The 16753-nt window shown below is 47.8% G+C and overlaps 2 protein-coding genes across 16 annotated transcripts in view; one reads left to right on the forward strand and one right to left on the reverse strand.

The window, feature by feature from the left end:
* Nucleotides 1–12376, reverse strand: part of LOC119708987 (spermatid perinuclear RNA binding protein) — a 59205-nt gene extending 46829 nt beyond the window's left edge. For 3 of the 9 annotated variants that reach the window (XM_038156121.1, XM_038156118.1, XM_038156117.1), the window contains exon 1: nucleotides 11845–12031. The gene's annotated coding sequence lies outside the window, so the exon portion shown is untranslated. Of the gene's footprint in view, nucleotides 1–11844; nucleotides 12035–12267 lie in introns of those variants that run through there. The other 6 variants (XM_038156115.1, XM_038156110.1, XM_038156116.1 and 3 more) reach the window with 4 other exon arrangements.
* Nucleotides 11136–16753, forward strand: part of CRB2 (crumbs cell polarity complex component 2) — a 57798-nt gene continuing 52180 nt past the window's right edge. For 2 of the 7 annotated variants that reach the window (XM_038156095.1, XM_038156094.1), the window contains exons 1-2: nucleotides 12165–12302; nucleotides 12942–13041. The gene's annotated coding sequence lies outside the window, so the exon portion shown is untranslated. Of the gene's footprint in view, nucleotides 11387–12164; nucleotides 12436–12941; nucleotides 13042–16753 lie in introns of those variants that run through there. The other 5 variants (XM_038156096.1, XM_038156098.1, XM_038156097.1 and 2 more) reach the window with 5 other exon arrangements.

Genomic DNA, 16753 nt, shown 5'->3' on the forward strand with positions numbered 1-16753 from the left:
ACAGCAGAAGCACCAGTGCAACACTGTCAACAGAAGGAAAGGCTGTCCCTGAAATTCAGTGGACAAATACTACCAGGCAATTTCATGCTTTACCAACACAAAATCCAGAAGTTAAATTTAGAAGCATGATTTCTGCAGACATTCAGATGTTTCTGTTCTAAATTTTCCAGATATTGCAAATTAAAACTTGGCAGACTTTGAAGTAACCCAGCACGTGTCTTGAGCAATCCAAATCATGGTCGGTCCTATTACTCTGCAAAACTGTTAGAAAAAAGAACCATGCCTTTCACCACATGGTTTCAGACAAATGACAGAGACATTCAGTTTATCTCTGTGCTGAGAACAAAACTTAAGTACTGTTTTTTCCTCTTGGAATATTGCCATGAAAGTTAAAAGCTAACAGAGGAACCAGCATTCTGCCCACTGAAGGATAAGCACAGTTTGGTGAATAACACCACTTACAGAACTGCAGTCCAAGTGGTTGTGGCCAATTTTTCCTATTGACCATGGGGAGAATATACTGCATTTCTAGACTGATTTCATTCCTGAATCCTGCAATGAGATACCAAGGCATGCAGGTGTCACCGAGGTGCTTTGTGCAACTGTCAAACCCTGCAGAGTTTCTGCAGCCACTCAAGAGATAAAGCGAGTTTTTCAACACCACGAAGAGTAAACTGACTGAAACAGCTCAGAGGTAAGAAACCAAAGAAATCTTGGAAATTACTTCTCTGTCTCTCAGTAACCAGACAGGACTGCCCACCCTCCTCTTGCTAACCTGGGGGAGATGGCAACCTCCATGCTGGACTTTAAAGGAGACTGAAAAAACATTACTCAGTCTTTTCTATTTTGATTGCAGTTATCAAGTTTCATGGTATTTTTATTAGCAAAAAAAGCCAAAATCAGACCTTAGATACTCAAGAATTTCACAACTCCTCAAACATCACTTCTCTAATTGCTGTTATATGGTTTAAATGCTATGTTGTTTGCACAGGGAAGAGACCCCACTGCCCAAAAATTCAAGTCACTTGCCCAGGGCCACAGTAACTCAGTGGTAGCACTTGGAACAGAGTGAGTTTTTCATTTACAACACACACCAAGCATGGAGCATCCTCTTCCCTTTCTAGCATTCCACCTCCTTAGGCTTCATTAGTTTAATTTGAACAGACACTGCATTCCTGGCTGCTTTTGTTATTCAATCTCTCTTGCAGGATCATGGGTTCCTCACAGGTCAGCTTGGCAAACTATCCCAGGAAATGCTTGACAACAATTACCTGTCCATTCATGAGAGTCAAATTAGCAATTCAACATCTGAATATGGTTTGATTAAACTCAGGAACCTAATTCACAACGTGTCCTACTTTCAGGCATCAGATTTTTTGAGCACTGTGCTCTTTTGAAAGTCAAACTGATGAGGACTCAGGAACCTTGAGTCTTTTCCAAAAGAGACCAGCGGAGCCCCTCTTTTGTCAGGTAGCAGGACACACAGTCTGATCTCAGGAAGAACAGAAGCCAAAAACAAGAACACTTCAGAACACTGTGGAGGGACCTGAGCCATTGTGCAAGACAAGGGAGGCTTTGCAGGCAGCTCCTCAGCACGGAGCCCTCTGCACACCTCATTCTAGCACATCGTTGGCTTTGAAGAAAAACCCAAAGGCTCTCTTTGCCACTTGCTTTTTCTAAAGCTCCAGCTGACAGAGGAGCAGGCTGTGGAGGAGAAGGGAGTTTCTTCTCTCTCTCTCTTAACAAAACAACAAAATAACCAGTCAAAACCCAGCTTTCACATTAGATACTGAGTGACCCTGTAAAACGCCCAAAATCAGATGTAAAGGATGGAGAGGGTCTGAGAGAATCTCTTACAAACCAGGAAAACCACTGGGAACTCCCAGATGAGCAGGAGTACATGGCTTCGCCTGCCTGCACCCAAACCACACCTCTCAAACAAGATCCCTTTGGAAAGCTGCTCCACACCGAGCTCCAGCCATCCAACACCAGTTCATAACTCCTGGGAGTTCTTTCAGAATGGCTACTTTGATCTTTTCAGGAGATATTTCAAACTTTGTTAGAATATAATCAGCTGCATCGATCACGAGTCCAACTGTACCAAGAGGAGCACAAATAATGAAAGCAGAGCAAGGGAAAGGAGAGGGAAAGTGCAGTAAATCCTGAACTCCTCATCTCTCTGCCAAAATTCAGTATTCTATAGACTGTGCATGAGACTTGCTACTGTGCTGTGTGATGAGGGCAAAGAGAACTCATTGAGACAAGGTGCACCTGCTAAAACTGGCACTGAAACCAGGCAGCTACTGCAAATCAGTGGTGCCCAGCACCCGCAGAAAGCAAGTCTTTGTTCTTCTGGCACAAGAGGACTCCTTTACTGCGAGTACCACATACAGATCAAACATTTATAAGCAAGAGAAGAGCTAGCCAAGGGATTTGTATTAAAATAAAGATTGCAGATCGCAGTGTGAAAGAAACAGGGAACGTACCAGTGAGTCCCATGCCCAGCCAAGCTCTCCCTGAGCAGTCCTTCCTCTGAAGGAGAGCTGCAAGGAGACAGCCTGAGCCAACAGTTTCTACAGCAACTGCAGAAGCACCAGTTCAATGATATTCAAACCCTGCAGTAACTGCAGAAGCATCCGTAAATGGATACTCCAGAAGAAATATTGGACAGTTTCTGCCAGACTCCCCCTGCCTCCCTGGGCCATCCATTGATGCCAGCTCAGTTCAGCTGTGGAGATGCCCATTTCTCTGCAAACGCTTCTGAATCCTCTTTACCCTTCACAGTCTTTCAGCCCACTTGCTCCCCTTCAAAACTTCATGGAACAGCCACCAGAGAAAGTTCTGTAGACACAGTGCTGGAAGGATGAGTGTCCCCATCCTGCAAGGGAGAGACCAGTGCATCCGTGTGTGGTGCTGCTGCAACTCCTCAGGGAGAGTGGAATGCTGTTATGACAGTGGCACTGGGCTGCTGCTGCACCACTAAAAGCACACTTGGAAGCATCTCAAGGGGAACCAAAACAGAGGCCAGTTACCACCCAACTGCACAGAAAGAGCAGATCCTTTTGTAACGTGGCTGTTTTAACAGGAATGTAGAAGCCATATTGAGGAACACAAAATATTTCACCCATACACTTGGTAAGTTCTCACCTAAGAATTGTAATTTACTGAAGGATCTTGAGGGCAGGACTTCTCTTATTCCCCTTCTAAGAATCTGCTGTAATAAATCCCAGCACCTCAACAGTCACAGCTTCTTCAGTTCCATACTGCAGGAGGTTTTCCATAAGTCTGCAGTGTTACTTTGGATCACACTGAAACTTGGCATGAAGCTCGGGCTCCTGACCCGCAGCAAAAAGCTAAACAAAATTGCTCGTTTGTTTTTAAAAGGGTCAGGAGGTTTCCAGTTTCAGGCTCCTCAGTGTTGGGGTGGAAGGGAACAGTATCTACAGTCACAGCTCAGGGACGTTCAGTATTCAAGCCCTCTGCAAAGAATGGGCTTGATCAGAGACCTGTCAAAGATGCACTTTGTAAGCTGCTCTCTTCTGTTAATTTATTACGTAAGGCCACATCCACAAAACCAGGTTTTTGGTCAACAGATCACTACTTATATAGTACTGACTTCCAACTGCCTGCTTTAAAAAATGTCCTTTATCTCCTGAGCTAACAAAAGGAAAATTACTGAATTCCCCAAAAGATAAAGCAGACCATATGAATATATTCAGTGTAAAAGACAATCTCATTCCCACACTAATGGTAGGAGAAAAGAAACATGAAAGCAAAAATATTTTGGTTTTATCTTCGTGCCTTTTATCATGATTTATCCAAACAACACCATCACTGTGACTGTGACAGTTGTTATTTCTAAAATATGAAGAACTATGAAATCTTAAGTGGAAAAGCATCTTATAAATTGCTGAAGTATAAGCATGCAAAGATGACTTCTGGATCAAATGTATTCCTTAGCAGGCCAGTTTTGAAGGAATAAAGACTGCCGTTCCAGACAACCATCTTTTAACACAAATTAAAATTTTAGAAGTTATTTATTTAGCAACTACGAACAGTGTCAGGTTCCACAAAATTTGCTAAGACTGAAAATTCAACCAAATTTTTAAAATTGTCAAAAACCCCCCAGTTACAAGAGGTTCTTATGTGCCTCCAAGGTGGGAGTCATGATTCTTTTCTCTTACACAAATTTAGACAACTGTGTTCTCTCTTCAGCCTTCTGGCCATCTGTAGAGATGAGGAGGTGTGTACAGATGTGGGCTCAGAGCAGAACAAGCTACTTCTCTGAGCTCATATTTTTGGCAGTCACCAATTTCACCCTCACCCACCAGAAGCAAAGAAGTTATCGGTTTTGTCTCCCCACCCTTTTCCCAGTATTTTTGCCTTTCTTCCTGGCTTTTCTAGAACACTTGTCACCATATTTACCAGAGTACATTTATTACTGCTTTTAAAATAACAGTTTTTGTGAGACAGGAAAACATTTCAGATCTTTATAGAGGGAACTTCAGACAGGAAGAAATGAAATTGTGTGCTAAGTTCGTGGCAGAACCTGAAAAGGGGCCAAATGCTGCCCTAATCAATAGTTGCAGGTTAACTGCCAGACATTCTGCACTGGAACACAGTGTTGCTCAGTGCCTGCTGTTGAAGAGCGTTACCCATTTCCAGTTTTGGAAGCAGTGCTCCCAGTTCTCCTACGCCCCATCCCTGCGTACCCCACGCTGCAGTTCAGCCCTGGGGATGCTCTTTAAGGTCACCCAAATGGCACAGCTGAGCACTTTGAAGGAACAGATTAAGCCTCTGCATGATTGAAGACCTGGAGAGCATGACTGGGTAACCAGAGAAGCCCTAATCTATTTGCCAAGTCCAATTACCTAGCCATCAAATCAAGAGATCATGAAGCATTAGGACACGGAATAACTGCTCCCCAAACAGTTTTAGCTCTCTGAAAAGATGACAGTCACTGAGAGCCTATGACATGGAAAAGGCATCCTTCAAAGCAGAGGTGGGGAGAAATCAGATCTTGGACATTTATGTTTTCCCCTTATCTTCTGTTGAGCTATACAGCTATCAGAGTAAAGGGGAAGAGACTGGGACTGGAAGAGAAGTCCCAGTCAGAGAATAGGAATCCAAATGTTCTGAGTCTCTGTGTCTGTTTCCTTGAAATCCCATCAAGTATCCTACTTAAAGACCCATGTTTGCTGTTTGTTCCATCATACCACAGCCCTCAGCTTTCCAGTGGCTGTGTCTGTTCTCCAGTACTTCACTCCCTGGAGTCACAGGCTGCACACCTGCAGCTTCCCCTTCCATTCCAGAGTCTTTTCCATGAAAGCAAATCCCCCCACGTCAGACATACAGCATCAGGCAGATTCTCACATCAGACATACAGCATCAGGCAGAGCAGAGAAGGAAAAGTAGAAGAGCATCAGGAGAGTCACAGAGCAAACTCAGCCCCCATTCCTGGAGAAAAAGAACAAGTTTCCATATGCAAAGAGCTGCCCCTTTCAGCACAGCTATATCAAAAATAGGAAGAAATTCCTAATCTGTCTCCTCTTCATACTGGCAAACAGGTGTCTGCAGGCAGCCCCAGCACCGGTCACACCTGTCAGGACATCACACAGCTCCTCAGCTGGGAAAACCAGCCCCACAGGCTGGGCCAGTGCCACCACTCCCACCACATAAAGAGCTGCTATGTGCATCCAGCTTCAAAACCGATCAAACCTTGGCACGCGTTAGTCAGCACTTCCCCATCACTGAGGTGATTTGTTTTATGGTTATCACAAACACCTGCAGCCCAATCCCACAGACCTTCCCTACACAAGGTGCCCCCATTGGACCCTGGGTGATGACGCTCCTACTCTGTCAGAAACACAGCACCAGCTGACTGCCATGGGGCAGCTAACTCAGATGCTTTTTATTTTCTTTTTTAATACAAGTTGCAGTTTGTTTGTTGAATGGATCTATTCACTCTCCTGACATGTAGTTTCCACGTCATGTGTTTGGTCCAGCTGGTCAGTGTCTTGCTAAGCAGGCTCTAAAAAGCCCTTGTCAATCCAACACCTTTCCTCAGGTATATACCAGCTGGCAATTTTAAAACGTCACCTATTTCAACAATGGCAACTAAATTCAGTGGAGTGCAGCCTGTTTCCTTGCTGAATTTTGTACAGTTTCTTTAGTTAGCAAGATACTGCATTTATGATTTCATGTTATGAAGAAAGATACCGTGTTTATGGAGAGGGTTAAATTGGGACCCATGCTTTGGCTGCTACGTCCTAAAGAAAACCCAAAAAACAGCCCTGCAACAAGTGAAAAAAACTTTATGCCTCCTTCAAGATCAAGCATGACTTCCCACAATCCTGTTATGGACCCATCTCCTGCAAAATATAGACTAAAAAAGATGTATTAATTTCACAATGTCAGTGGAACTATGGTAAACAATTTTTTGGCAAAATCCTGCTGGAAGGAATCAGCTGCTGTGTGCCCAAAACCCCTGCCACAGCCTCAGGCCTCCTCAGCCTCTCGAGGGAGTTTTGCCAGAGCTCATGTCTGGAAGCACAAAGCACTGCACAGAGGTTGTGGGGCTGGGCTTCCCACACCCCCGTGGGCTGTGCTGGCCTTTCCACAAGGCTCATCCTGCCAGCTGAGAGCTGGGATCAGGGAACGTTTGGTTTAGGGTCATCAGCAACTCAGCCCAAGAGCTCCAGAGGAACATTCCCCCACGGAACATCATCCCCGTGTCTCAGGAACACTGAAGACTCGTGAGGGCCCAACACTTAGGACGCTGTGCCAACACTCCAATCTGCTGTGTTGCAAGTAAAACAAGAAATGTGTGCAAAGTGTCTTCCCCCACAAGAATCAGACAAAAAAGAGAAAAGTACAAGGCCCTAAACTCAGCCTGCCCTTTTCTGCTTCTACCAGGGGGCAACTTCTATGGGGCAGCACCCATTTCTCACCATTGAGTTCATTTACTGCCAAGCCAAGTGCCAAGTTCTGCTTTAAAATCTAAATGAATTCTGGTTCATAAGATTTCTTCAAGTTTGTGACATGTCACAGCTACCCACGAGTAAGAGTGTTGTTCCCAACCAGATAATCAAACATAAGATTTTTCAATAAAGACAATTTAAACTAAATGCACAAAAAGAACAAGAAGCAGCAAAATTTAATTTACTGGCATAGCCATACACACCCCAATTTTATTTTCTTCTTAAGCATACAATTAAGGGTAATTTAATTCCCCTGTGTAGGCATTACATGAAAGAGAAACATTATTGTGAGAAGGGCTCAGTACTGTTGGTACACAAACCTTACGACAGATAAATTAGACCTTAGGAAAACAGCATATAATTTACATTTTGTTATGTCAATCACCAGGAGCATCTTAGGGCTCTGAAATAGCTCACCAAACCACAACATAAGGGAACTAATGTAAATCAACACATGTGGCAGGATCACTCAAGTTTCCACAGTCCAAAAGATCCCTAGAATGGATTTCATAAGATTATTCCTCTTCAACATCCACGCACACCTTTAAGTTACCGACAGGTTATGACAGTATTTTACTACAGAAGAGTTACAAAGTTTTGCACAGTTATAGAAAAATCAACGACCTAAGACCACAAGGGCATGGGGTTTAGTAATGAATCCCTGCTCTTTATTGCTGGAGAAGCCAGTGGGCAGGCGTGCAGGTGGCCCAGAGGAACAGCAGCCTGGCTCAGCTGCACACCAAATCCAGCCTTGGGATGGTCCCAGGCTTCTTGGGTTCAGCAGCAAAGCAGGGACAGAGCAGCCCCAGGCCATGCTTTAGTGCCTTCCCAAAGAGCAGAACAAACGACATACCCTGATTTTGTTCTGGGGCTTCCCTTCCAGCCAGCACCTCGTCCACATTCTGACACCACAGGAAATGAGCAGAAAGGTCAGGATGTGCATTGCACAGCAGAGCTAGGAGCACAACGCAACAGACCAGCGTGGGGTGGGCTCCAAGAATTCTGTCCCTCCTATTCCATGATGACCAGAGTAAGAGGACCAGAAACATAAGGTAATTTAGCTATTAAATAAGGTCTAAAAATCCAGAGTGCAAGATGTTTACTCGCTCATATCATTCATAAGAATTCCTCTGCAGGTTTTTTGTTAAGGGACATGAATTGAGGTTTTCAAAGAAGTTAAATAGGAACACTGTTCCTCTGTGAGCTGACACTGACACGAACTGTGACACTGTTTTCTGTCATCAGTGCTCAGTGAAAAACTTGCACATAAGAAGGAAAAACTACACAAGTGCCAAGAACTGCAGAAGCACAACTGGAAAAAATATTGTCTTTGGCCTTGTAGCTTATGTCAATTATTGCTTTTAACAGAAGACACCAGCAATGCCCTTCAGGTAAGGCTTCTCCTTCCATAAATATCAAGTACAAAGTTTCTGTTTGTCAAATCACGCCGCAATTACAAACACAGTCAAACTATGGGTTTGTATCTTTCTGTTCTTTAAATCTCCTAACAGTTTTTTCATATTGCTTTAAACAGGAATTTTCCTTTTGATTTCCTCACTGCAGCATATTCAGCAGCAAAGCAACCTTCACTTGCCAGTACTGCTGGGCTACAGCAAATCCAGACCACACCAGCCAAGTGCTCCTCATGGAAAGTCCTCGCTCTCCCCAGCCCAGCACAAAGTAAGGCACAGACCCCAAAACGCTGAAGTCTGCTGTTGGCATGGTGAGAGACACCATAAACCTGAAGTCACCAAGAGCTAGAGGTGAGCCCAGAGAGGTGCAGACTGACCCTCTGCATCCTCACCCCCCCAGCACCTCCCTCCCACCTGGCCCAGCGCTCCCCTCCCCCAGCCCAGTCTGTAAATACACAAACTGCCACTGTTCTGCTCTTTCCATGCTGACACTGACACATGGGCCACTTCAGGGGTTTGTACCTCACCCCAGCCCAGGAGAGTTCCATGCTCTGACAGACACTTCACTAAGCATGCTCACGGTGCCTTTTCACACACTCAGAAGCTTGTTAACCAGCCAGAGCCTTCCCCACTCCCCTTTCCAGCCATGGATATGCTCTTCAAAGAGCTCTATTTACATGCCAAGCTACAAAGCAACGTGAAAAACTGCAGCTTTTATGATTCTACAGTGAGGTTTTTCACAACATGAAGCAGCTTCTTAGACTACTTTTTTTTTTTATTTCCAAACAAGATTTCACAGTTAAAAAATCTCAGTCCACCCACAGGCTTTTGAGGAACATTAACAGAGGTGCTTCAAAAGAAGAGAGCTCTGCGACCTTAAGCATTGCATCCTGAATGAACATCCATGGAAAACTGCGTGCAGGGCAGAAACAAGAGTTACCAAAACCCACATATCCACCACAGTTTAAACCACTTCTCCCATGTTTGGCTCTGTCATGGCTTGCCTTATGCCATCTTCTGTTGTACCTTTCCGACTGCTCACTGTCTTCTCATTTACTTCCAAAGCTTTGTTTTGAAACCAGCTGTGTCTGAAATTCCTCCCAGGACAAGCCACGAAGCTGGGTTTGGTCACTTCCTCAGCAACACTGACACCAGTCACCCCTGGGGCTCCCCCAGCCCCCAGCACACAGGTATTTCTATGTGGAATCTTTCTCCAGTTGCCCAAGAAATCAAGTCCTGGATTTCCACCTTGTATTTAGCCTGTCAACCACACAGAGCTAGAACTGGTGCTTTATCAGCGTCTTCTTTGTGCCGAGATGAAAAATACTGCCAATAGTTCAGCAGAAACAACGAGCCTGGATGAACAGCCTGTGCAAAGAAAGCCCTTCATAAAACCAGGACTAACCAAACTCGCAAGACTAACGATTCTCTTTGAACTACACATGCCAAAGCAGCACCAGACTGGCACCATCGATGGTGAGATCTGAGGAACAGAGCCCTGCAAACATTAAACCCTCACTGTTAGCAACCCTGCCCTCTCTTCTCCACGTCTCTCCCTGCATTCTACACAACATGAAGCAAAGGAAAATGGTTGGGAAGCTCCAGACAGAAGAAAATTATACACGCCAAGAACTTCCAGAGACAAGTCTGACTTCCTAAAAATGACCAGGAATTTAGTAGAAGCTCCAGCCAGCTGCAGTCTGCTGACACAGATTTCTCCTTCCTCTCTCCACCGGCAGGAAATAACTACAACCCAGCTTGCACACCTTCCATGGAGGAGGTGGGCTCGTTAAATTCTTGGAAAGTGCTTTTGGTCTTCAGAGAGAGAACAACGACCTTGAGCAAACACAGGAGTACAGCAATGCAACCTCTCCAGAGACACTGCCATGCCTTCCTCGCTTCCCATTCCAAAAGTTTTGTTCTAAGGCCTCCCCTCCAAGCAGCCAGCACTGCTCCATGCTCCTTCCTTCCTTCCTCTCTGCCACCACGGCTGCTTCCTTTGGGTCTCATAAATGGTTACCATGTCTTTAAAAATCAAAGAAAACTAGACCAAGTTTGCAAACAGTCCTTTCTTCTCCATTCTTTTTAAAGATGGTAAAGTATTCTACATGAATGGAGGAAATTATTTTCATTTTCTGTCTTTACCTTAGAAGGGCAGGCTTCAAATGTTTGCTAGAACACAAGTATTTTAATTTTAGTTAAATAGCCCAGCTATTTTAATTAACTTACAGTTTCATAAGCATTTTTTGAACTGGAGATCTGGAACATGTGATATTCTGCACAATAATGCCCATTTAAATCTTTCTTTGCTTTAACCACATTTAGCCTGAGTTGTCACGACAAAGTACAATAAAACTTCTAAAAGCTGTTAACAAACTAGAGGACACAGACACAGAAAATAATTAATTCCAACGTATCTAGGACCCCCCACACGATAAATTCTCTCTTCTGCCATACCCTGTACAGGAGCTGCTTGGAATGCTCACTCTCTTCTTTCTGTAAATCACAAGGCAGCATTTTCAGAGCCACGTAAATAAATAATAAGACGTTTAGCCAGATAATGCATATTTCCACTTTGACTCAAAACTCAAGTTTTGCTCTACTCAATGGCAGGCATGTGACTCCCTGGTTATCCCTTCCAGGCTCCCACTTCCAGAAGGGATAGCGGGTTAATGATTACAAAATCCAGTGCAAAGCAAATACGGAATGAAAGAGGAGGAAAAACCCAAACAAACCACGGACCGTAACGCTGACGAGTGCGCTCGGAGCCAGGAGCCCGCCCGCGGCCCGGAGGGACTCGGCTGCCCCGCGGGGCCGGGGCGCCGCACCGACCGCGCCGGAGCGAACTCCGGGCCGAGCCCCGAGCCCCGGCGGGAGCCGCCCAGCCCGCACCTGGCCGGGAGCGCCCGGGGACACCGCGAGCAGCGGCCCGGCTGCGCCCCGGCCCCGCCGCCAGCGGCGCGCCCCGCCGACAGGTGCGCGCCCCGCGAGCAGGTAACGCGCCCCGCGAGCAGGTAACGCGCCCCGCCGGCAGGTAACGCGCCCCGCCGGCAGGTAACGCGCCCCGCCGGCAGGTAACGCGCCCCGCCGGCAGGTAACGCGCCCCGCCGGCAGGTAACGCGCCCCGCCGGCAGGTAACGCGCCCCGCCGGCAGGTAACGCGCCCCGCCGGCAGGTAACGCGCCCCGCGGCCGGCGGAGGGGCGGCCGCCCGCGCACGGCGCCGCCGAGCCCCTCACCCCTCCCCGCCGCCCCCGCCCGCGGCCCCGCGGAGCCCCCCCGCCCCACCGCGCCCCTCCGCGCGCGCAGCAGCGCCCCCCCGCCCCGCGCCGCCCCCCGCGCCGCGTCCTGCCCTTGCCTCCTGCCCGCAGTGCCCGGTGCAGTGGGAGGAGCGGTGCTCCGGGGACGGGCCGCCCGCCGCCCCGACCCCTCGCCGCCCGCCCGCCCGCCTCACCCCGCTCGGCGCCGGCCCCGGCGCTGCCCCGCGGCCCCGTCCCGGCTCCGCGGCCCCGTCCGGCTCCTCCGGCTCCGCAGCGCCGAGCGGGGCTGCGCACGTGACCGCGCCCCGCGCCCCCATAGGCTGCGGCTGCCGGGCAACGCGCGCCCGCCCCTTCCCTGCACCTGAGAGCGCCCTACGCCAACTGCGTACGGGGCGCCGCGCCGCCCTGCGCCAGCTCCGTAGCGCCGCGGACCCGGCCGTTTCCTGCAGGCCGGCGCAGCCTTACGGAATCGGCGTAGGGCGGCTCGGCCCGCCCGGCTCCCCACCTGCGGCCGCCGCTCCCCGCGCAGCCCGCGCGGTCCCGCCCGCCGCCTGGGGAGCGGCGCTGCCGCTCGGAGCGCTCCGCGGCCGCGCGGTGCGGGAGCGGTTGAGCCGCACCTGGAAACGCCGCTTGCGTAGAGCCCCTCCGAGAGGTCGGTGTGTGTTACGGACTCTCCGTAATGTCGTCAGCTCGGGCGCCGCACCTGAGGGCTCCCGCCGCGCTAACGGCGTAGCGCGAGCGTGCCGGGCGCAGAGTGCGCAGCGCTGAGGGCGCGGGCTGGGCAGGTGTGTGAGGGCAGGGCCCCGGCCGCGCTCGGGGCTCCGAGGCGGGCACCGGCAATGCGGCGACGCCGGCGCCACAGCGACCCCGGCCCCGGCCGCGAGCGTGAATAGCTCCGGCAGCCCCGGCCCCGCCGGCTGAGGCGAGCGCCGGGCGGGCCCGGGGGCAGCGCTGAGGGGAGGGGGCCAGGGAAGGGGTGCGGCAGGGCCTCGGCCCCTCACGCGGCGCCCGACCTTGGAGGGTTTAACATCCCGCTGCCAAATCCAAAGCAGTGCAGAAAGAGCAGGTTCCCAAACTGAGTTGAGGAATAGGGTTTCCATGTGAGCGGTTGAGATCCTTGTGGAATCCTTGTGACTGAGGACAAATCAAGGCGCTTTCGTGGTGTGTTTGGGCAGGTTGGGCTGCACAAGGAGTGTGGTGGTCAATGATTTCCATCTTTCTCCTCTAGAGATCAAGACAAATGGGTTTAAGTTAGTTTTTAGCTCCCTGTAATAGTTCTTCCCAATCCCAGGCAGCTGGCTGTTCTCATGGACACTGCAGTGGAATGGAGAGAGCTCCCAGAGCTGATGACCATCGCGCTCCAGAGCAGCCCTGATGAGCAGAACCTTTAGGTATGAGGAGAGACAGTTGAGTCTGATGGATTTTCTTTCTTCTTTGTATGTGTGTTACATAGAACAGTTACAGAACTTCAAAATCCTTCAGCATTCCATGTGCTTCAACACTCAAATGGCCAATATAGTCACTTGAGTGCTTCAGAATTTCTGCCAGATTTTCTAGGTTAAGTGCCTTTTTGAAATCAGCTTCTAGCATACATGTGCGTGGCAATCATACTCGATATCACTTTTTATACTTTTCAAAACTGATTTTATACAGGCTGTGAAGATGAAAGGCTGGGGAGCTGTATTCCAAAATAATCAGTACACAACGTGCTGTGCTGAAGCAGCCCCTGAGGGAACTTAGGCCAAAGACTGTAGGATCAGGAGATTTGTGGTGCTAAAGTGAAACAGTAACTTTCATTCAAAGGGGTGATTTCAGCATTAGAGTGGAAGTGGAAAGCACGTGTGCATTAATAACTGTACATGCAGGGAGAGGTCCACCTTGTTCCAGTCAGACTTACATTTTGTGTACTCCCTTGCAAGCCTGTGGCTGAAATGTCTCCCTGGTTCTGAACAGTCGGACATTGCTCTGCCTTTGGAACAGACTTTTATCTTGTCATGTTTGAGGATTGAAAGGAGAAACAAATATGAAGAATCTCAGTTACTGCTTTCATGTCTTGGATCGAGAGATTTCAAAGCGATGAATGAATTTAGCCAAATCCCCTGTGGGACCTTAAAATATTAGTGTGGGCCTTGAAAAGAGGCTGAAGATAATAGCTGGAAATCAAGGACTCGTCCAAGGACTTAACACAGGAACAGTTTTATTTGAAATTGATTGCATCAAATAGAGACACAGCATAAATACAGCGTGGAGAAAGGCTGCTGGCTGGATGGTGGGATGGGAAGGGGCAGCTGTGAAACTGGTGGCTGTGCAGTGCAGCTGGAAATGTAGTGAGGAGGGAAAAATCTGCAAGAGATGGCACCTCAGGTAGTGAAGTTATTGCAGAGGTACGAGAAAGATGTTTTCAGCTGTGGACTGAGTTAAATCTTGAATTTTTCTGTTGAGTTCTCCCTTGGGCTAATGATTTGCCAAGGGCAAAAACACAGAGGAAAGGGGATTGATGGATTAATTTAGAATACAGGGGATTGGAAGAGCTTTGGCGCTGCAGTACAAGGATATACATTTAACAAGGAAAAGAACATCTGAGGCTTGGAAAAAAGTTAACATCTGTCTTTAGGCTTCATGGAATGAAAAGGAAGAAAATTGAATTCATAGCTCTAAGTATAGTCAATAAAAGATGGGGATTGAATTGTACCAAAAGCAACGTGGAATTAAGAGTTACCTCGGTGAAAGTTAAAGTGATTAACAATAATTATGCTCTTTCTTGGGACAAAATACTGGCATAGAATGAATTATTTTTAAAAATATGTAACTACAATGGAAATGATGTGTGTTTCCTACAGGTTTTTCCATAGAAATAGTTAAGACGTTGTCAGGTGTGCTTGAATGTCACCTGCACCCCTCAGACGGAGCAGAGCCCTCTGTGAGCGTTGCTGCTTGGTGCCCCTGTGGAGGCTGGAGCGAGGCAGGCGCTGCCCTGGGCAGCAGGGGTGGGCTCTGGGGGTGCAGTCCTGCCCCAGTGCTGCACTGAGCACTAAGCGGCCATCAGCTACAGCACAGGGGAAACCCCTAAGTGAGCAAGGATGAAATGCAGCCTGGCAGATTTCAAGTGTTTGGTATTGTTTACAGACAAATGGGAATGCTCCCGTAGTGCCCGAGGGAAGGGGGATTTCTTTCTTGTTATAACTCAGAAATCTCTGTTTGAGACTTACCATTGTCCAGTGACCCAGTTCTTTATGGGTTTCAGATTCTGCCTTTAGACATATACTGAAGTTAATGGGATTTGTGCAAAGATAGCTGAGGACAGAATTTCAATTGCAAAAAATAACTTTTGTGTGCATGTCTTTTAAAAATCTTCGTAGAAAAAGCTGTCTTTACATGGGAAATTAGTCTCACAAGATTGATATAGCAAAGAGTTTTGTTTTGAAAAATCCTTACACTTTAAAATAAAAATTAATACTGATCTTGTATCTGAGGCATGGAAGAGAGAGAATCAAGCAGGTGAGTATCCGGTGTAGAGGATACTTAAAAACTGAGAATTTGTGCTGCAAAACAAAAGATGATATGATTTGTGCTATGCAGTCATTTGTGTACATGACTCTTCACCAAGTTTTGGTGAAGTGCTTGCTTGAACTTCACTAGTGCTTGAACTTCACTAGTGCTTGCTAGTATCTGTTGAAACTCTGAATGATTCTCTGACTTTGAGCTAAAGCAAAGGAGATAAAATGGTACTGGAGGAAAATCAGCCACCAGGAGAGGAGGAATCACCCCACAGAATGGTGCACAGGGCTCCTCAGGTCCCAGAGCAGGCTCTGCAGGGTAACATTTCAGAGATTTTTAAGCAATAGGGATGAGGATCAGCTTGAAAAGCAAGCAAAACTGGAACTAAGGAAATGGGAAATACTTTTGGGTTATGACTAATGCAATTATCAGAGCGGCCACTGAAGGCACTGGGGTGGATTTAGCTTCAAATAAGAGCAGAAGTTATGCCATGTGTGATTGATTCCAGGTTGGGTTACAATTTAGAAGTGCAATTAGTGAGTCATCTGTTACTTTATATCAATTATTAAAACCAACAAAGGTCTAGGTTAAAAAAAAGAGTGCGTGTCTCAATATGTGCTGCTCTAGTTGTTGGTTTTGTGATTTCACTTTCTTGGTTGAGGTGTGTCAGCTCTGTCCCGTTGTGGTACTGAGGGTTCCTTAGACCAGCCCGGCGGCGTGGCCCCGTCACACCATCCCACACCTGCCTGCTTTGGCCAGAGCAGCCCGCAGGCAGTGTCTGTGCTCACCTGCAGGCCAGCAGCTTCCTGTACATTTGTAAACATGACTGCTTTAATCTTACTTTTATAGGCGCTGTTTGGGACAGAGGGCAGCGCGGCTCGGCATTCCTGACAGCTCAGTTGTTGTGTAGACTGTGCTGCCCTCAGTGCTCCGGTGTTCTCACCCCATCTGGCAACTGCTGAACGTGGAAAACTTTTCTTCTGGTGGCCATGACAAAAGTCACAGCAGTAAACACAGCTTTGAGGGACAGTACCAGGCTCCGCGGGAGAGTTGATCTGACCCAACAGAGCATTCCCCATGAAATAAGAAGGCCTGGAAGCAAATGATATTACCAACCTTCAGTGGGCATTTAATTACAGTTTCTAATTAAGGTGATGCCCTAAATGGTCATGTGAATTCTCCTGATCTGTAACAGGGTGTAACATGACATATCAACATGGGGTGTGGGTGCATCCTCTGCACTTCAGCATTTCTGGTGTGAATGAAGGTGCGTGTGCCTGTTGTGCCTGTGGCAATGGAGGCTGCAGCTGGTTGCAGGGCATCTCTGCTGTGTGAATGTGAGGGAAAAGGGGCAGAAAGAAGGTTCCAGGGTCCTGCTGTCACTGAGCCTGTGGGCTTGGCAGTATCGTATGCAACAAGTTGCACACTGTAATTTAAGGGTGTGAAGACTGAGCACTGGTCTGTAACTCTGCACTCTAGACGTGCCTGGACCATGTGAACAGACATCCAAAGCAGGACTGAACTTCACAGAGCTTCCCAGTTTTCAGTCTTGATACTTGTAATACCCATTTGAGATGTGTTTCTGTGATCGCTGAGCCCTCACAA

Source organism: Motacilla alba, chromosome 17, assembly GCF_015832195.1.
Source record: "Motacilla alba alba isolate MOTALB_02 chromosome 17, Motacilla_alba_V1.0_pri, whole genome shotgun sequence".
Lineage (NCBI taxonomy): Eukaryota > Metazoa > Chordata > Aves > Passeriformes > Motacillidae > Motacilla > Motacilla alba.